At 40.5% G+C, this 21,508-nt stretch overlaps 1 pseudogene; it reads left to right on the forward strand.

The window, feature by feature from the left end:
* Nucleotides 1–21,508, forward strand: part of LOC122651332 — a 58,055-nt pseudogene that overhangs the window by 21,336 nt on the left and 15,211 nt on the right.

The following is a 21,508-nucleotide window of genomic DNA, read 5'->3' on the forward strand; positions in this document are numbered from 1 at the left end:
TTGTCGTTACACTTGTTACCAGCTTACCATCATGAGGTTCTGTTTTCTTGCCACATTGTACACACTTGGATGTGAGAGAGGATCACCTCACACCCATCTCATTGTCAAATGTCAGCCTGAAACAAGAAGTGAAACTAATTAAGAAGTGAGCTTGGTAATATTCTTATCTCTACCTGTATCTTTGCTCATTCTGATTGGAGAACAGAGTGAACTCTGTAGCCTGATGGGAATCATCTCAGTTGAGTATATTTCTGATGAGGAGGATGGAGGATATTGGAGATGATGATCTGGTTGAGAAAAAAAAAATCATCTTTTGTAGTGATCAATGGGAATATAAATGTCCAATTCCCCTGTCTCTTTTTTCTGGGTTTTGAAATTTTATTTGTCTTATTAAATAGGATTCTGTTGCAGGAAAGTCAAGAGGCACAGAACAGATTATTGAAATTAGATACTATAAAAAAAAGTATTGAAATCAGATTGTTTAAACTTTAAAGAACTTTTGCCTATGATCAGTTATTTTTTTTGGGGAGACAGGATTCAAACTCCTCTCTTATCCGCACCTTTTTTTGGGAGAAATTATCAATTGAAAATTTAGAATGGAATATCCAAAAATTTAATTTTGATAGCTAAGCCAGAATGACCACTAATACAAGATTTACAACTAAGCTCCTAAGTAATGTTTTGGAATCGCACCCTTCCATTAATTAGTACATGAGGGCAGGTCACTAGTCATTGGTTTGACCTGACCATAATGGATTTGGGTCTTGGAAAATTGCAGTGCAGAATTTCTTTGAACATAATAATGCATTATGGTCATTGAAAACTGTGCTAGAAAATTCTGCATATGTATATAATATTAATATATATTTATACATATATGGAGGTCTGGTGATGCAATTCAGAAGAACAAGAAGGCCAACAGCAAACCAGGCCATTGGTTGGGTTAGGTTGGACAAAAAATAGACCTATATGTTTAATTTTGAGTGTCCAATGGGTTATGTGAGCCATGGGCTTGGTATTTTTGGGTTTACTATTGTAATGGGGCGATTCTATGAGCTCAAATAAAAGGGATTTGAGTCCTATACGGGATTAGTATTAGTTTTTTTTATCTTGTTAAGTTCTAGAAGATTGTCTTTTTTTTTTGAAAACTTAGGCTGTGAGGGATTCCTCCTTCTACACATTGGAAAGGGGGTTCCTATTTTGCTTATTTCCATGAAGTTATAGATAAAGAGTAGGGGATCATACACACCCCAATGATTTGAGAAATATTTAGCCTTGAGCTTGTGAGTTCTGTGAGAGACAGAGCATGGTTCTGTGGGATGCAATGAGGAACTTTGGTGGGATGCTAAGGCTGGAGTTGATGGGATTCCTTCTCCACGGTAAGGTGATAGGTCTAACGTATCCTTCTTTCTATTTTCTTCTTCTTCATTCAAGTTAGATCTACACCTCTATACCTTGCATATACCAGTTTTTCTCTTCAGTTCTGTCTGAACCTTCAATTAACTATTCTGTCCCCTAACTTCTGTTGAATCTCTTCTCAGTTTCAGACCATGTTTTAGTGCTGGAATAGTCACCTATTCATCCCATCAATTCCTATACTTGTTGGCAGTACAATGCCCACCTTCGATGACCTGCAGCAGCACCTTGAAAATTCTTGATTTCTATTTTTTCTGCTAGTTTCTATTTTCTATATTCACGTACTGGTTTGTCCTCCCTAGTTTCTATTTTGATTTCGCTTGTTATTTTACAATTTAGTTGTTTTCTGTGGTTACTAATTCTGAATTCCAGTTTCAGCAAGTTACTAATTTGGTATCTCTTACTACACTCAAATCTGACTGTTGGATCTGGTTCAAACTTTAAGGGTTTATTCTCTTTCCCTGTTTGCATACTTGACTAGGAATTCTGTCCTCATCAGACTTGTCTTTTCTTTGTTTAATTAAATCTCAGTGGCTGATTTTGATTCCTACTTCCAGCGATTCTGGATTTACGTGAGGTTTTCTAACCCTTATCCTTTGGTGATTAGAATGTCCCATTATCTGGTTACCTATATGGTCCATCTAGGAAGGCCTACTCATGTGGGCCTAATTTCTGCACATGGCAGATTGGGTGGGGCCTAAATTTTCTGGCCAGGTAGCCAGATTCCCTACTCACTTGCCAAGTTTCAGCTGAAGTGGAGTTGGCCATATGGCACAATGAAGGCTCTGAAAATCTTTTGCAAAATGGTTGAAAATATGAAACTTTTTGAAAAATGGTTGAAATTAAGTGGACTGATTAAAATGGAAGGGAAAATGCTAGTACATGAGGGTTTTTATAATATTGAGTTTGCCTTTGAAATTCGACAAGTGGCTAATCCAGACAGCACCCTATCTAGTTAATGGTTGGAAATGCCACATGGCCAAGGTTGGTGGGTCATGGAGGAAGGCCTTCCTAGGCGTCTTGTGTATAGGACCTTTTGCAATATTATAGTTATTTGAATTAATAATTTTCTCCTGTAAAAAATAAAAAATTGAAAATTTTAGCAAAAAGGTTAAAAGTTCACAAATAATATGTGAATTTACTATGATTTGACTGATGGGCCTGGGTTAAGACAGGGTTGTCTGAAAGCCTTTTTATATTATGATAAGTGTTAAGTAATATCAATTCATCACACAGTTGAAGTGGTACCTTAGTGGCTTGGTATTCTAAGTTGAATATATAATACAACATATTCTGCACCTGATTAGTTAGTGTTTAACTGCCCCGAGCTCTTGTTTAGTCATCCTGGTTGGATTATCTGTTGTTTAAGTTGACAGATTTGAATAAGAAGTGTTCGAGAATGGGAAAAATCAGACTTGTGTCTAATGTGACACAGTCCCTCTTTATTTATAATGTAAAGGAGAACATTCTAGAATAAAATAAGATCAAAATAACCCTATGAACAAATAAGACAATTCTACCCTTATACCCATTACAACACTCCCCCTTAAGTTGGTGCATAAATATCACACATGCCCAACATGGAAACAATAGAATGAAAATTCTTACTACTAAGTCCCTTGGTAAAAACATCAGCTAACTGATCATGGGAAGGTACAAAGGGAACACAAATAAAGACCAGACTCAAGCTTTTTCTTGATAAAATGACGGTCAATCTCCACGTGCTTAGTCCTGTCATGTTGCACTGGATTGTGGGCAATGCTGATGGCAGATTTAGTATCACAGTAGAGCATCATAGGAAGAGTAACAGGAATAGCCAAGTCTAGTAGAAAACCATGGAGCCATAAGAGCTCATAAATACCGTGTGCCATAGCACGAAACTCTGCTTCAGCACTAGAACGGAAGTAGCAAGATTACCTCCCACTAAAGTTCCATAACCAGTTGTAGACCGATGATCATCAGGTGAACCAGCCCATTCAGCATCAGTAAAGGCTTTGGCCCGAAGATGATTGTGAGGTGAGAAAAGAATCCCTCTACCTGGATTAGACTTCAAATAGCGGAGAATACGATAAACAACCTCCATATGTATAGAGTATGGGTCATGCATATACTGACTTACTAAGCTAACAACATAGGCAATGTTTGGACGGGTTCACCTTCTTTGCTTAGAAGACGAACATTTGCATCAATAGGAGTTTCAGTTGGTTTACAGCCCAAAAGTCCTGTCTCTGACAAAAGATCAAGAGTGTACTTCCGGTGGGACAGGAATATTTCACGAGAAGATCTTGCCACCTCAATGCCAAGAAAATAACGAAGCTGTCCCAGGTCTTTGATTTGAAACTCAGTGCCCAAGTACTCCTTCAAGCAAGTAATCTCATCAACATCATCACCAGTGACGACAATGTCATCTACATAAACAATCAGAACAACAATCTTACCACCAGATCGCTTGATAGAAAGAGAGTGGTCAACATTACTTTGAGTTTAACCAACTGACACTGTAGCTTTGTGAAATCTCCCAAACCAGGCTCGTGGTGATTGCTTTAATCCATGCAATGCACGTTTCAACTTGCACACCTTTCCCTGAGTTTTAGGATCCATATATACCTCTTCTTTAATCTCCCCATGAAGAAAGGCATTTTTTACATCTAATTGTTGTAGGTCCCATCCCATGTTCACCGCTATGGAGAGAAGTACACGGATGGTGTTAAGTTTAGCAACTGGAGCGAAGGTCTCCTGATAATCTATTCCATATGTCTGTGTGAAGCCCTTGGCAACAAGCCTTGCCTTACATCTATCAATTGTCCCATCAACCTTCTGCTTGACAATACAAACCCGCTTACATCCAACTGTGTTCTTGTGAGGAGGAAGACTAGCAAGGTCCCATGTATCATTTTTCTCCAAAGCCTGCATCTCTTCTACCATAGCTGCCTTCCATTGTGGCTCCTAAAGAGCATCTTGCCACTTTTTGGGAATAGAGATGGATGAAAGAGAAGACACAAAAGTGAAGTAGGATGGAGAAAGAGAATCATAAGAAACAACTTTAGCAATAGGATAAATAGTGCAGGATCGAGTACCTTTACGAACATCAATAGATAAGTCAAGTGTGGGTTCAAGTGTAGGATCAACCAAAGGTTCAATAACAAGAGAGGGAGAATTATTACCTTCCAAAGTGGAACCCGGATCAGGTTCAAGGGGTGCAAGTTGAATCGGTAGGGATGATGCAATGGGCTGCTTCTGCTGCTTCCGAACATAAACCTGTAATTCTGGTTGCAAAGTAGTGTCTTGTGGCACAATCTCCCCCTGCATATAAGGAACTGAAGCATCTGGAAGAATAGGGGGGGGACAAAAGAGGTGACTCATCTTCTTGAGAAGTAGTAGTAGAAGGCTCCCCCTGAAAACGAGGTGCAAGGTAATAAGGCACAGACTCATGAAAGATTACATCAAATGTCACAAACCAACGACGACTAGAAGGGTGATAACATTTGTAGCCCTTCTGGGTGGCAAAGTAGCCCAAAAAATATGCAGCGGAGATTATAAGGTTTAAGTTTTCCAGGGGAATGATGATTACGGGCGTAACAAACACAACCAAAAACTTTAGCAGGGCTGTGAAAGGTAGAGGACCCTTGAAGAGCATCAAGAGGAGAACAAAAATCAAGCACATGGGAGGGCATGCGATTGATGAGGAATGCTGCGGTCAACACTGCATCACTCCTAAAATTGTGGAGAAACATGCATGTCGAAATATGGGAATGGTAACCTCTAAATGATGCCGATTTTTCCGTTCGGCAACTCCATTCTGGGCCTGTGTGTCAACACAACTAGTTTGATGTAAAATGCCATGGGCAGCAAGGTAGGACTGAAATGAACTCTCCATGTATTCTCGCCCATTATCACTGCGAAGGATTTTAATGGTAGCAATGAACTGGGTCTGAACCATACGATGGAAGTGTTGGAAATAAGAAAAAGCCTCGCCCTTCTTTTTCATTAAATACAACCAAATTGTCCTAGAGTGACAATCAATAAAAGTAACGAACCAGCGGAAGCCATTAATAGATGTAACACTAGAGGGTCCCCAGATATTAGAGTGGATTAAAGAAAAAATAGTGGCACTTTTATTATTTGAACTAGAAAAAACAGATCGAGTTTGTTTGGCTAAAACACAAGCCTCACAGAAAAAATCACTCGATTTACAATGCTGAAAAGAAGGAATAAATGAGCTAAAGTCCGTAAGAGAGGATGTTCTAAACTCTTATGCCACTGTAGCAAATCCGAAACAGCAGGAGAAAGTGTCTGAAGAGTCTGACCAGAAATCCAAGAGGAGTCTTCATCAAGCAGATATATGTTGTTGTGCACCCTACCAGAGCCAATCGTTGCCCTTGTCACCAGATCCTGAAAAACACAGTGAGAAGGAAAAAAAGTAACTTTGCAATTGAGATTGGAAGTCAGGCTACTAATGGATAACAGGTTAGTTGAAAAATTAAGAACATGTAAAACAGAGGAAAGAGATAAGGAGGGAGAACATTTGATGGAGCCTTTCCCAGAATTAGGAGAGAGAGACACATCAGCAACTCGAACCCTTTCTTTTCCAGAACATGGAGAATATTGAAAAAATAAATAAGGGGAACTAGTTATGTGATCAGAGGCGCCAGAATCAATGATCCAAGGGTGGTGGGAATAAACATACCATGACTGTGAAAACCGCAATAAATTTAAACTTTGGAACTTGTGTGATTTCAGGTTCCAGTGCTCAGTCCATGGTTGCTTCGATGCTATGGGCTGCGCCTGTCGAGGAAGTGGATCAATCCCTCGACACACCTATGGAGGATTCTAGGGAGTCTTCCCAACTTGCCCTTCTGGAGTTAAAGGACCCTATTGGTACCCCGCATTTGAGTTACCTGTGTCTGATCTGTTGCCTGGACAGCATGCAGAACCTCTCCATCAATTAAAGCCATTGTAAGTATGAAATTATTTGTATTTTATAATGTATTGTACAGCCAATTAGAGTTTATAGGGGTAGTTTAGTAATTTATCCCTGTGGGACCCACATCCCCAGTGGGGAATCCTATTTTCAGTATTTACCCGTACCCGGATTACCCTTGATGTCATATAACATTACTTTATAATTAGAATAAGTTAATTAGGTACGAAATTCTAATAAAAATCAGATTTTAGAAGTATTTTAGAAAAACAGATTTTAGCTTTAATTAGGCAAACAGCCCTTTACTTAAGCACTATATATATAAATCAAACTTCACTATTCACAAATCCTAAACCATTAGAATCGATTCCAGCCTAGAGAAGAAAGAAGAAGAAAGGAGAAAAGAGAAGAAAGAAGAGGGAAGAGGAAGTCCTACCTTAGGGCTTGGTGCCTACACCTGAAATTGGAGCTGTGGAGTTCAATTGCACACTTTGCTGTACAATTCCAAGCTGTTATACACTGTTCTTACTGCTGTACATAGGTAAGCCTTGAAACTCTTGTTGTTCCCATCTTCTCTTTCTCTAAATTTAAGCCTAGACCATGCCTAACTGAAATCTGCCATTAAAGTTAGTTCCCTAAGCTTTATTAACCAAATTATGCTTAATTTAACCCTGTTTTGAACCAATTAATGGTTCAGATGTGGCTGTGACCTGAAATCTCTATCTTAGGAACCCAAGTCTTGGCTGAATTGCCTAATTCATGAACCCTAAATAGGTAATTGAAAGTAATTAATAAAAATTCCCAAATTTAAAACCAAATTATGAAATTGGACCCCTAATTGAATTGACCCATCTTAGAATAGGGTTAAAACACCAAATTGGACCCATGCATGTCAGGATCTGGGGGTTACAAGCAAAACCCCCAATTCTGACTTACCAATCGGAGGCAGATGCAGGCTTTGAACGGGTCGACCGGTTGGTCTGAACCATGAATCCGATTCTGTCATTTGGACCAAATTGCCCCTTGAACCTTGGTTGGACCTTAGCCTGTCTCCTGACCCTAATATATGATATTTTCCATTGTTTTAGGACTATTTTTGATCTGTTCTTGCCTGATTACTGGAGTTATACTACCTAGGCTAGTTTATCATCGCCAGGTAAGGGAATTTGACTTAATTTCAGCGTGTTTATTGTCTTAATTTCTTCTTGTTCAATATGCCATGCCATGCATCATTGTTACTGTTCAGATCATGTAGTTTTCTAGCTTAAAATTCTTTGCATTAGACTGCATGTGAATTAGGTTGCAGTGGGCATACTGCATTGCATTGATATTACTTGATACTATACAATTGATGTTAATGATGCACTGTTACTTTACAATTGATCTGTACATACATATGCCATCATGACTAGACTGCATTGGGTTAGGATGCTTCATTACCCAGTACTACGTCCCTTACCAACAGGGGAAGAGGTGTTGGATAACCCGTGGTAGGTCCGAAGGGATGATTCCGGAATGCCATTCACTGTCCCATGTTAGCGTGTGTACTCCGCTGTGGGAACAAACAGTAGGGTTAGTCACTGGGGGTCCGTTAGCATCAGATGTATGATGCCTGAGCTGCCGGGTCTTCACCGTAGTAGAATGCTTTCGCTCGGGTGACCGACGTCTGGTTATGTGTTTTCGGGACCGATGCTAGTATTCTATTACAGTAGTACTTATACCTCATGCGACTTAGTATCCATGTTAGGAGCATGCTTACTTAGGAGATTCAGCATGGACTGTTGTGATATGTTTGCATGCATTTCCTTATTGGGCTCAGTGGAACTCACCCCTGTGGTTAACCTTATTTTTTTCGATGATTCTACTGTCTCTGGTGCTTCTGTGGGAGTCTCCTCTACACAGGGCGCTACTTCAGCTCTCGGAGTTGATACTCCTCACTTGGTGGAGTACGATGCTACGTGCTCATGTGACGACTGCACATTCTCTTGAGCCGCCTGATTGATAGGCTATCTCCTTCCTTTCTTTTTGTATAACACTTTTGTATAAACTACTGTAGATAAGTCTTTTTGGGTTTTGGGTTACTTCTTGTGAACTTCCCTGATTGACAGGCTATCTCCTTCCTTTCTTTTTGTATAACACTTTTGTATAGAGTACTGTAGATAAGTCTTTTTGGGTTTTGGGGTTACTTTTTATGAACTTCCAATGTAACTCAATTTCACTTGAATATATATATACAACTGTTATCACTAGTTCTTCCTTATTTACTGTCTTATTCATATATTTAATTGCTTCTGCTGCATTTAAATTCTGTATTTGTGAATATGATTGCGAATAGAGTACAACACTTGCGATCCTGGTGGGTTGGTTGGATGTGAGACACATCCAATCACACTTGGCCCTTATAAACCGGGCCGGGGTGTGATAATGACTGACAAAAAAAATACTTGAATTGGCACTGTGAGGAGCAACAGGGAAAGCAATAGCAGCAAAAGAAGCTGAGGCTGGTTGATCCATGCCAGAAAGAAGGCGACGGAAAGCAGTAAGCTCATCAGGGGACAAAGTAGAGTCGGGTGCAACAGGAGCAGGTTCGGTTGTCTAAGTGTGGTTGGCTTGGTTTGAGTTCCCACGGCCACGACCATAGCTAAATGCATCAGATGGCTTGCCATGTAATTTCCAGCAATATTCCTTGGTGTGGCATTCCTTCCCACAATATTCACACTTCATAAGGGGCTTCTCAGATGAGGAGCCGCTAGTCTGAGGGGCTTCACAATGGGGCTGATTACCAGAAAAAGGGCTGATCGTTTTGGGGTTGCCGATGTAGGCTGTGGAAGCATGACTTGCTGACGACTATCCTTCAGTTGGATCATAGAATAAGTCTGCTCAACAGTAGGAAAGGGCTCACGGCTTAGCACCTGTGCACGAAGCTGATCATATTCAACATCGAGACCAGCTAAGAAATCATAAACACGCAACTTGTCTTCCCGTTTTTTGAAATTGGTTGCATCAACCATTGTGGTAGCCTGAAACTCTTAATAAAAATCCCAGTCTTGCCACAGATTGCGTAGTTCAGCATAATACTGTGACAAAGTGAGGTCCTTTTGTTTCACTTCATGTACCTTTTTGCGGAGTTCATAGACTTGAGCGTCGTTCCCAACTTGGGAATATGTATCTTGAGCAGCTTTCCAAATCTTGGCAGCCGAATCAAGGAGAAGATAGCCACAGGCAATTTGTGGTTGCATGAAATTGATACGAAAAGCTATAATTGAATTATTCTCACATTCCCACTTGTCAAAAGTTGCTCTAGTAGAAGTGGGCTTCGCAGCATCACCTGTGAGGTACCCATAAACAAGGTTCTAAAACTCGGGTCTCGGTGGCATCTCGGCCCAGCCAGAAACCAAGACAAGTCGAGATCTCGGCGAGTTGCTGCATTTTTTTTTTTTGACTCGGACCCCCAACTCGGTGGGTTTTACACATATTTTGGGTCTGAAACTTGGTATTCAGCCTATTTCAGGCCATTTAAACACAATGGCATGCCCAGATTTCCCAAAAAACAAGTCCAAATATGAGTTTCACTTTGGACCATAGGTTGGTAGGCGATGAGTCGTACTAAAAAGATTACACAAATTTTTTTGAAAAAATTAGATTTGGGGAAAACTAGAAAATACCTTTGAAATCCTTCAAATAGGTGATGATTCTTGGACTGTTGGAGTTGAATCTTCAATTTAGCACTTGAATCTCACTTGAAACCATGCAATCCACCCAAGCTTTGAAGGAAAGAGGAAGAAAATTGAGGGAGAGGGCTGTTTTCTCCTTTCTTTAGAGGCTAAGGACAGAATTTGGCGAGATTTTAAAATTCTGTCCATAGCTTAGTTTATAATGTTTTGGTTATATGGGTCAAATGGGCACAAAAAAAGGGTCAAAACCCATATCCATACCCATACTGATACCGAGATCTCGGCGAGAAATTGCATTTTTATAACTAAAAAAAATCAGGAAATTGGACTCATTTGGCTGGGCCGAGACGATACCGAGATCTCGCCGAGAAATTGCATTTTTATAATACGTATGCCATCTCGACTCGAGATTTCAAAATACCGAGAAACTTGGCAAGATCTCGTGAGTTCTCGAACCATGCCCATAAAATCCACGGGAGCGAATGGAAATACAGCACGAGCATGAACACATCAAATAATTCGTGCCATCCAACTTAACTGAACAAGCTGGGAAAGAAAACTAATTTCCCTTGGAAGAAGCATCCATCCTAGTCGATGCAGAAGAGATCTCAGAAGTCTCAAGCATAATAGAGCACGTGGCTTTTAATCACAAGGGTGAGAAAAATATAGTAGAAGCCTCCCAAAAAATCTAAGCAAGCAAGGAGTAGCCCTTGGAATCACCAACACATAAGAAAAGCAGGCATCAATGTCTAAATCGATTCCAAGTGCAACTCCGGGAAGATCACACAAATAAATAATATCGCAGGCTCTCTTACTTCATCGCGGTATGGCAGGAGAGCCAATCGAACAAAAGAGTGGGGCAAAAGGGGCCCTGGGTGGTCTAAAAAGGAGCCACTGAGCGTTGCGATGGTGATGGAGGTTCTCCCGCTGGCTCTCAAAGTCGTTAGAAGTGAGGGAGTGCCGCCGGGAGTGTGTGAAGGAGAGGGAGGTGGTAGGGTGTAGGGGCGGTAGGCTCATAGTTCGAGAACTCGCAAGATCTCGCCGATCTCGGCGAGTTTCTTGGTTTTTTGAGAAACCGAGACGAGTTACAAAAGTGCAACAACTCGACCGAGTTCTCGAGATCTCGAGAATCTCGACTCAAACTCCTTTATATGAGTATTAGATCTCGAGATCTTGGTGGAAAATCTTGGTGTACAGATACCTATCTATGCAAACCTTGGTATACAGACACTTATTTAGGCCAGGAACTAAGACAGACACTTATTTATGCCTAATATCATTTAAATAAATGTTTTTGTATTTGTATTTCATTTACTTAAGATATTATTCATAAATAAGTAAATACCCCCTATTTGAATCCAATAAAAATAGTCAAAAAATCAAATTCCAAAAAGAAAAAAAGTCAACCCCCCAGTTCAAGAACAAAAACTGGATTTTCGGCGGTAGGTGCAATTTTCAACTTTCTAATGCTGGGGTTTTTCTCAAATCTAAAATTTCCATAAATCTTAATATGGTAAAACATTGCTAAAAACCAAAAGTGCGGTAAAATATTCATTTGTTTTGATGTCCAAGAAAATATTTTCATTCAGAGCAATTTTGACAGCATTCGTGCACACCAAATTAAGTTTGACCGGTACATAACTCCTATTTGGACTTTGTTTTTGCAAAATCTGATAGTGCCATTGTGTTTAAATGGCCTAAAATAGGCTGAATACCAAGTTTCAAACCCAAACTAGGTCTAAAACCCACCGAGTTGAGGCTTCGAGTAAAATAAAAAATAAAAAATGCACCAACTCGGCGAGATCTCGGGGACTGGACTCGGTTTTTCAAGGGACTGAGTTGGTACCGAGTTCCGAGTTTTAGTACCTTGGGTAGGCTTAGATGGTGGTAGTAGGGTTTAGATGGTGGTGGAAGGGCTAGGTGATGGTGGTGATGATGGCGGTAATTAAAAAAAGAAAGAAGAGAGAGAGAGAGAGATGGGCCGATTAGGGTTGTGGATCCCTAGGACGATCCCGCTCTGATACCATGTTCGAGAATGGGAAAAATCAGACTTGTGTCTAATGTGACACAGTCCCTCTTTATTTATAATGTAAAGGAGAACATTCTAGAATAAAAATAAGATCAAAATAACTCTATGAACAAATAAGACAATTCTACCCTTATACCCATTACAACAAAAAGAGGTGTACAAGGCTCACTAAGTTGACTATACTCGGATTCTTCTTTTGTGTTTGGGAATGTCCTTCCCCTATTTGTCCAAGAACCCTTAAGGTTTGTTGGAATGGGCAAAATTTAAATCAATGTTGACCTTTTATCCGAGTAATTTATCAATGTTGACCATTAGGCAATGCCATGTTCAAACTTCAAAGCATGATTATGGATGATGGGGCACCCATTCTTTCATATCCTTGGTATGCCCACCTATTCACCATAGCTTTTTAACGATATGAGTATTTGTGGATGGATCATGACGGAAGGGAATGTGATGACCTATAAATCCATTGATTTTATTTGGAGGTTCATCAGAAATCACCAAAAGAGGTTCATCAAGTTGCTATTCTTTAAAAGTTGAAGCCAAGATTGCTTTACAACAAATGTTGTCTAGGATAAATCATTTTCATTTGTCTTTTCTAATTTTTTCTGAATGATAACGTATAATATAAATTGTCAAGTCCTTTTGTCGATTTCATGTGCTCTGATGTTATTGATTGATTTGTTTATTTTTGGGTTTAGGATGGGTGGCTAACATTTGGTTAATTTGCAGATAATTCGTAGAGCAAAGGAACTGGGGAAAGATCCAATTAGTTTGAGTGGTGAGTTCTGCAAGGAATTTCATAGAGACATGGATGCTCTAGGGTGCATACGTCCTACACAAGAACCTCGTGTTTCCGAACATATGGACCAGATTAAGGAAATGATAGCTCAGGTGTTATTTCTCCTCTTATTTCATATTGTTTGTCTATTGAAATGGCTCTGGAGGAAATTGTGGTATTATCTGATATTTGTTCAGTAGCCGATGGCAAAGCTTGTAGCCTCATTCTTTGTGGAACATCTACACTTATAATTTTCAACATCATGATTTTCTAATGTTAGGGTATTTTATATTGGTTTTTTATTTGATTGTTATTGAAAACATTGCACATCCGCTTTATGAATTCTCTCATTCTTGTGCAACTTTGCTAAAGAACACGATATAGAGGATGATGTTTCCCAGAGAATAAAAATAAGATGGATGAAGTGGAGAGGTGCAAGCGGTGTTCTGTGTGATTGACATATTCTTTTAAAACTCAAGGGAAAATTTTATAGGATTGCCATTCGACCGGCCATGATGTATGGTGCGGAATGTTGGGCAATGAAGAAGTGACACGTTGGTAAAATAAGTGTGGCGGAGATGAGGATGTTGAGATGGATGTGTGGCAAGACTAGGAAGGATAAAGTAAGGAATGACCATATTAGGACTGAGTTGGGAGTAGCCCCTATACATGAGAAGCTACGAGAGAGTTGTTTGAGGTGGCATGGTCATGTTCTACAGAAGCCTCAGGATACTCCAGTTCGGAGGAGTGACTTGATTCAGATTGAAGGATCCAAAAGAGCTAGGGGCAGGCCTAAAATGACCCCAGGGGAAGTAGTGAGGAAAACAATACATGTTGCAGACCCCTTTTAGATGGCATTTTTACTGTGTTTTCTGCGGATGATGTTGTGCTCTTTTCCTGTATTATTTTTTAGTCTCAATCTTTGCAAGGATCCATGTAGCCAACCCAATTTAGTTGGGATAAGGCTTAGTTGTTGTTTGTTTATTATATATGGTTTTCTCATATTAGGTTATTTATAGCAAAATTATATCATATTGCATTGATATGGCGTCTATGTTGCATATAAGCATAATTTTCCAAAATCATTATTCCTATATTATGTACACTGCATGCCTAGGCGCCCCTCCAGCGCCTTGGGTTGCCTAGTCGCCTTGACAACTATGTTTTCATTGTGTTCTTTCTCTACATCTTGAGTTACTGCAGAAAGAGTAACTTTTTAGACTACTGGAAAACTTGTGTTGATAGATATCTCAAAAGATAAACGTAAGACAACATAGACTCATACTCTTGCGCAACTTTTTGATCTACTGGAAAAGTTATGTTGGTAAATATCTCAAAGATAACCATAAGACAACGTAGACTCATACTCTTGCTTTCTTAGTTTCTTAAAATTAGCTTTTCTTATATGCGTCAATGTTTTATTTCTGATGGTATTTTGTGGCAGATTATTAATAATGACTGTGCCTACACTGTTGATGGAGGAGATGTATACTTCTCAGTTGACAATTTTCCTGATTATGGCCGGTTGTCTGGACGGAAACTAGAAAATAATCGAGCTGGTGAACGGGTTGCCATTGATTCAAGAAAGCAAAACCCTGCTGACTTTGCACTGTGGAAGGTGAAATGACCTTGATGACATGCTTTATGAATATAATTAGCTCTAGGACATCGTGTCCTTTCCTTTCGATAAGTAGTTAATGTCGATTTACCTTAGTTTTCCAATGTTTGTAGGCTGCAAAACCTGGTGAGCCAAGTTGGGACAGTCTATGGGGCCTTGGAAGACCAGGATGGCATATAGAATGCAGCGCCATGAGCGCTCAATACCTTACTTCCTCCTTTGATATTCATGGTGGTGGGATGTATTTGATATTTCCACATCATGAAAATGAGATTGCTCAAAGCTGTGCTGCCTGCTCTAGTAGTAAGGTTGGATATTGGATGCATAACGGTTTTGTGAATCAGAACGATGAGAAAATGTCTAAGTCACAGGGTAACTTTTTCACAATTCGTGAGGTACCTTTGATCTATTTACCCTGTAATTTGAATTTTTTTATTGTTTTCCCCCTTCTTGGAGCCTACATCTATTTGTATTGCAAATATGAATCTTCCTGTAGGTCATCAAACAATACCATCCATTGGCTTTGAGATATTTCTTGATGAGCACGCACTATCGGTCTCCTATCAATTATTCGATTTCACAACTTGATAATGCATCATTTGAATTTCTCACCCTCTATCGGGTAAGTTGCATTTCTCAACTCCAAGTCTTACCTTTGATTACACTTTTAGAAAAATTAAAAGTTAAGTATTTTTTTTTGTCATAAATAACTGTTGTTGATAAGCGGGATAAGAAATCCCTAATAAAAACTCCAGAAGGCAAGGACTTGCTATACGATACTAGATCCCAGAATAAAGCTATGGAAGGCATCTCATTCTGTATAGATTTACTCAAAAAGGATGATAGTTATTCTATACATTGTCAGACTACATTTCTCTGAACTCTACTCAAGAACCATTGATTCCTGCCCCCCCTTCATTGCAACCCTGTACACTGGCTCAGCATGACTATCAAATGTTTCTGTGGTTTCTTGCAAACTGCATACACCATGCCGTGGTTGATATAGTAAGTATCAAAACATTCTTTCTTTTTGGATCTTAACACAAAGGGCAAGCTACACGCAAACTCCATGAATTTTCTGCTGCAGTCCAATTCACCCCCATGCTTCAGACAAACAGGAGGCACACTTACTATTCAGAGGGGCAATCCGGAAGCAAGTGGGGGGATAGATCCATCATCACTTGGACACCTAAAAACATATGGTCACAAGTTAGGTGTCCTGTGATCTCAATAATGGCACTCCGAGCATAGATAATTGACAGTTAGGATATTATGAAGACTGTTGTTCCAATGAAGGATGCATTTTAAATGGCAGACATCTCTCCTGCTCTTAACCACTTCAGGGAGCAAAGAAGTTTTCAACAAATGAAAGCATCAAATAATATCTGATTATGAAGAGCACCAAACCCATGTATTTTCTTCTGCCACTTGATAATGTAATACTGAATTGGAATAATCAAAACAGTACCAAACAGGATCTTTTCACAAAGAATAAAATTCAGATTTAAGGAGAAATTAAATAGAACAATATCAGATGGTCAGATAACCACCAAACTCAAGTCGAGTTTGCCGAACAGTGGCTAGAACAACTGCTTAAAATCTGAAATCGATCCAATGGTTAAATCAGCAAATATGGTGTGTTCCTAGTACTACTAGGAAAAGGGCAAAACAGTAATTTCAGGGGTTAAATCAGAGAACAGGGTTTGAACTACCAGCCGATTATGCATATGAATCTGGTATCAGTTAATAAAATAGAACCAGCAAATCAGAATCGATATCAATATATCAAGGTATAAAACAGTAGCTTAAGAAGAAACGGGCAGAATTGGTGGGCGGGGATAATTCCAGATCGGTAGGTCAGAATGTTGCCCAAATAGAATCTGAGTTATTCTTTTCGAATTGAAGAACATTAGGTCAAAATATGGGCAGATTCTAATAGCTGGATTCTTCTGTTTAGTATTCGTGCCAAAAAAAGCCTTGCATATTAACTCCAAGGGGCAGCGCAGTTGGCAAGGGATGAAGCCTAAGGAAGCTGAAGGTCCGGTTTTTGTAGGCAATGGGTGAATCTTGTTATGGAAAGTACCTCGTCTGTCTCGTATACCTTGCTTATTAATGGTGTTGAGAAAGGCTCCTTCTCCCCCTCTTGGAGTATCTGACAAGGAGACCTCCTTTCCTTTCATATTATGCTCGCAGGTCCTTAGCTCTTTGATTGGTGAGGCAGAATGATGCAATCTCATTAAAGGAATCAGGGTCAGAAATAGGGCTCATCCTATATCGCATCTCCTATTTGCAGCATAGTTCAAGATCTTGCCAAGATCTTGCCGAGATCTCACCGAGATCTCGCTGAGATCTCGCTTTTAACTCAGTCTCGTAGGATCTCGAGACGAAACGCCATGCGATACACAAATATGTCATTATCTCACTCGAGATCTCGGTATCTCGCCGAGATCTCAAGCTATTTCTCGTTTCGGTTCGACTCGGTAGAACCAGAAAGCTCATAATAAACCATAACTCGAAGAGATCTCGACTCACTCGCGCCTGTCTCCCCTCCGTGAAGGGGAAACTTCATCTTTGGGTCATTTTTTTCATTTCTTTTGGTAAATCACACCTCCAACACCGCATCAAAGCTTGATTCATGAAAGATTGAAGCTGCTAATCTCCTCCAAACTGCATCTCAAGAACCTAAGGTAACTATTCATCTCAAAAACTATATTTTTCATAGAAACATGATCTAAACTTGTAGACTAACAACTTAGGGTCCATAGTCAAAGTAACATTTTGGGTTTGAATTGTAAAAACTAAGGGTTCCACTGTGTTTAGAAGGCCTAAAATAGGGGAAATGTCAAGTTTCAGCCCCTATCTTGGCCATATGGCCACCGAAACCTACCATTGAGTTTAGGAAAAAAAATACATGATCTTGTCGAGATCTTGGTTTCGTGGACTGGCAAAACCAGTGGCGAAACCGAGACCTAAAACCTTGATTTGCAAACGACTGCCTCTTCTTTTCGGAAGTCAAGTTGCAAGACATCAACCACCTCAATGATTGCTTGTCTGTGTATTGTAGAGCAAGTGGCCAGAAGATTAACTTAAAGAAGTCTAGCATCACATTCAGTCCAAACACCCCAAGTAGGCTTAAAAGATGGTTTTCCTGTGCCTTAAGAGTCAAATATGGTGAGGGTCCATCCAAATATTTGGGGTTGCTGTCTGATTTTGGGGTTGCTAAATCAGAAATTTTCAAGGAGATTGGAACTCGAGTCACCAATAAAGTTCAAGGATGGAAACATCGGCTTCTTTCACAAGCAGGTAGGGAGGTTCTTATCAAATCAGTTGCTTGTTCCATGTCCATCTTTGCAGCCTCACACTTTGCTCTACCGGCATCGCATCATGACACTGTTAGGAAAGCCATATCCAACTTCTTTTGGGGTCAACATGGTGATGAGAGGAAAACTCATTGGATCTCTTGGACTCGGCTGTGCAGATCAAAAGAAAAAGGGGGCTTGGGGTTCAGAGATCCAATCCTCCATAGCCGTGCTCTTCTTTCTAAAGTGGCATGGAGATTATGGACGAACCAAGACTCTTTGTGGGCCAGATTTCTCAAGGCTATCTACTTTCCTAATTCAAGCTTTCTTGAGGCAACGGATGGTAACTCTCCCTCATGGGCTTGCAGGAGTCTTCTTGTGGGACAAAAAGTTCTAAAGAGTGGATTGCTTTGGCAAGTGAGCAATGGTGATCAGATCGACATTTGGGACTCTAATTGGATTCCTACTCTCCCCAACTTCCGAATACAAAGCTTGTAGCCGGCGACATGCCCCTTCAAACACGTTTCAAATCTTATTGATCTGGGGAATCACACTTGGAAACTTGACCAGTTGAATCAATTCTTCAGTCAAAGGGAGGTTGAGGCAATTCTGAAAATTAATTTGCCCTTCTTACTGGCAGGAGATAAACTAGTTTGGGGAGGAGACAAAAATGCGAAATTTTCTGTCAAAACCGCATATCATTTGTTATCTAACCAAAGAGATATTGTGAATTGTCTTGGAGCCTCTTCATCTCATCGGCATGATTGGGATCTTATTCACTCGTCTACCTAGAAACATATCTGGAGCTATAAGACATTTCCAAAAATAAGATCTTTTTTGTGGAAGGCTTGTGCTCAAGGAGTTGCCTCTAGTGAGAACCTTTTGAAGAGACAAATACATGTTGATCCCAGTTGCAGAAGCTGCGTTTTTGCTATGGAATCTACTGATCACATCTTGTTTGATTGCCCATTTGCGAGGGCCATTTGGTTTGACAGTAATCTATCTTTTATTGTCCCATCTAATGAAACGCCAAGCTTGGCGAAATTACTCCAACTTTGGGATTAGCTGCAAGTTCCAAGCAAGAAGGAAGGGATTGCAGCCTTGAGCTTGGTCTCCTTTATCATTTGGCACATCTAGTTAGCGCGGAATGAACTTCTGTTGAATCACAAGGATTGCCCTCCTGAAGAGGTTATATATCATGCCCAGAAAGCCTATGACGAGTTTGTAGCAACCCCTCCTCGAAACATGATGCAAATGGACTCCGATGAGTTCGGATAGGATCCAAGAATGCTGTCTGAGTCAACTCGCCATAGGAGAAATGTACCAACTGTCTTCTTGAGTTTGATAGGTGGAAGATCCTTAGCTGGGAGGAATTTCATCTCAAGGCCACCATGCTGAAAGGAATATGTATTCTCATAACCACAGTGCTTGGCTTTCTTGTCATACAACCATGGGCGTCCTAAAAGAATGTGGCAAACTTTCAAAGGAAGGACATCTCACTGCACTTGATCAATCAGTCCACCAATAGAATATGTGAGCAAACACCTTTCATTAACCTTGAGGTTTGTGTTGTTCACCCATGCAACCTTGTAGGGGTTCGGATGAGGTTCCGTCTTTAAACCCAACTTGCGAACAGCATCTTCAACTACAACGTTGGTGCAACTGCCTGAATCAATCACCATATCACATAGCTTGTCATTGCATCGCACCCTGGCTAAAAAATATTGTTACGCTGCCAATCTTTATCTTCCTCATTAGAAACTTCCTGTGTTGTCAAGAGGGGGCGAATAATATGGCAATACTGACGCTCGCCATCACTATCATCATCATCAACCTCACTAGGCTCACGCCCATGTTCAGCCACTAGATTGACTGTCCCTGTGGGCCGTTGCTCCTTTGGATCAAATGGTATAAAATTGTCCTGGTCAATGTGGGCTACCAAACAGTTAAGGCACTGAGCAGTTATATGGTCATACCCCTTGCATTTTAAGCACTGAATAGCTGCTTTCATCATCACCGAATTTCTCTCATATCCACGCCGATGTGGAGAATAAGGTCTATCTGAGCCTCGCCAAGGTGGGGAGTAAGGACGAACCGATCGTGTAGGTGCCACAGAAGAATCACTAGCCTGTGGTTTGTTAACTGAAGCTGACTTCTCCTGAAAAGAAGACTGATGTGGGCGAAAACTATCACCTCTAGAATATGTGCCAGTAAAATTTCTTCGATTGTAAGGTTTCCTCATACTTTCCTTAACCTGATAGGCCACCTGAACTGCTTCCTCCATAATAGGTAGTCTACTGGCGACAACTACGGCACTGATTTGTGGATGTAAGCCATTGCGGAACTGCGCCACTAAGACTTCATCGTCCCACTCAAACTCAAATCGAGTGGCTAAGTAATAGAACTTTGCCACATACTCCTCAACTGACAAACTATCTTGTCTCAACTGCACAAATTTGAGGTGTACACGCTGCTTGTAATCAGTCGGTTGGAATCTTCGGTCCATTGCAGTACGCATCTCAGCCCATGTAGTAACTTGGCCAAGACCTCGAGGACGGTTCTGTTGTTGGTGTTTGATCCACCAAACTCGGGCCGTGCCTTTCAACTTACCCTCTGCAAATATCAGTTTCCTGGCCTCTGGTAAATTGTACCATCTAAAGAAAATTTCCAAGCTATGAACCTAGTCAAGATATTGCTCCGGGTCGTGGTCCCCATAAAAATCAAGGACATCCAACTTTGCTGCTTTGTCCACTCCTTCATATTGTCCAGCCCCATATGGTGGTAGTGGTGGTGGGGGAGCTGAGGAGGTAGTGGTGGTGGGGTGTAATTTGAAGAATCCACAGATAGCATGGGACTCTTTCCTTTCTCAGAAGCAACCAATTGATCGATCGAAGCTTGCATAGATTCCATCATTGTTTGAATGGAATTAACCGTGGTGGTAAAAGTGTCCAATTTGGCATCTGTTTCAGCCTTATAAGAATTGAGCTGTTGGTTAAGTTCACTGTCGGTTACCATGGTTAAGCTAAAGAAGAAACACTTAAAGACAAAAGGTGAATGGCAAAACAGTAAATAAAAGGGAATTTTATGACACTAATGGCAGAACTGTAATTAAGTAGAAGTTCCTAAAAGGGGTAAAACTGTAATATCAAAGTTTAAGAAGGATAGAAGAAGTAAGTCGTATGGGGAAGGGTGGAGGGTAATCTTGGAAACTAAGTGAAAAAAAAAGAGAGTAAAACAGAATACTAAGGAGGGGTAAATCAGTAAAAGAAAAAAAAAGGGCGATTAGAAAGGCAGACGTGAGAAGGGGAAGAGAAAAGTTACCGTGTTCAACTGGGAATCTGGTTCTCTCGAACCAGAGATGGAGACTGCGAGGAATGAGCTGCTAATGGCGATGTGAGGAGGACTAGCGATGGAGAAACACGGTGGGAATAGAGGCGGGAATCCAGGAGCAACCAGGTACGCTTCTTTTCTGGCTCTCTTTTCGCTCCTCTCTTTTTTTCTTTTTTCTTTTTTCCTTCGTTGGTTCTGGTTGTTACTGGCGGAACCGAAAGCGGTGGAAGGGGGTCGATGGAAGGCAGAAAGAAAGAGGGAGGGTTATAGAGAAGGGGTACTGGGGTTTGGCGGTGGGAATCGCAGGGGTGGGTTTCTGCGGTTGGTTTTCAATGGAGTCGAAGGAGATGGGAGAATTTTTTTTTTTGCTGTTGCAGCGAGGAAGAAAGGGAAGGTGGGTTGAGTTTTGCTAAGAGGGTAGGAACGAAGGGTGTTTT

The sequence above is a fragment of the Telopea speciosissima genome, chromosome 2, assembly GCF_018873765.1.
Source record: "Telopea speciosissima isolate NSW1024214 ecotype Mountain lineage chromosome 2, Tspe_v1, whole genome shotgun sequence".
Taxonomy (NCBI): domain Eukaryota; kingdom Viridiplantae; phylum Streptophyta; class Magnoliopsida; order Proteales; family Proteaceae; genus Telopea; species Telopea speciosissima.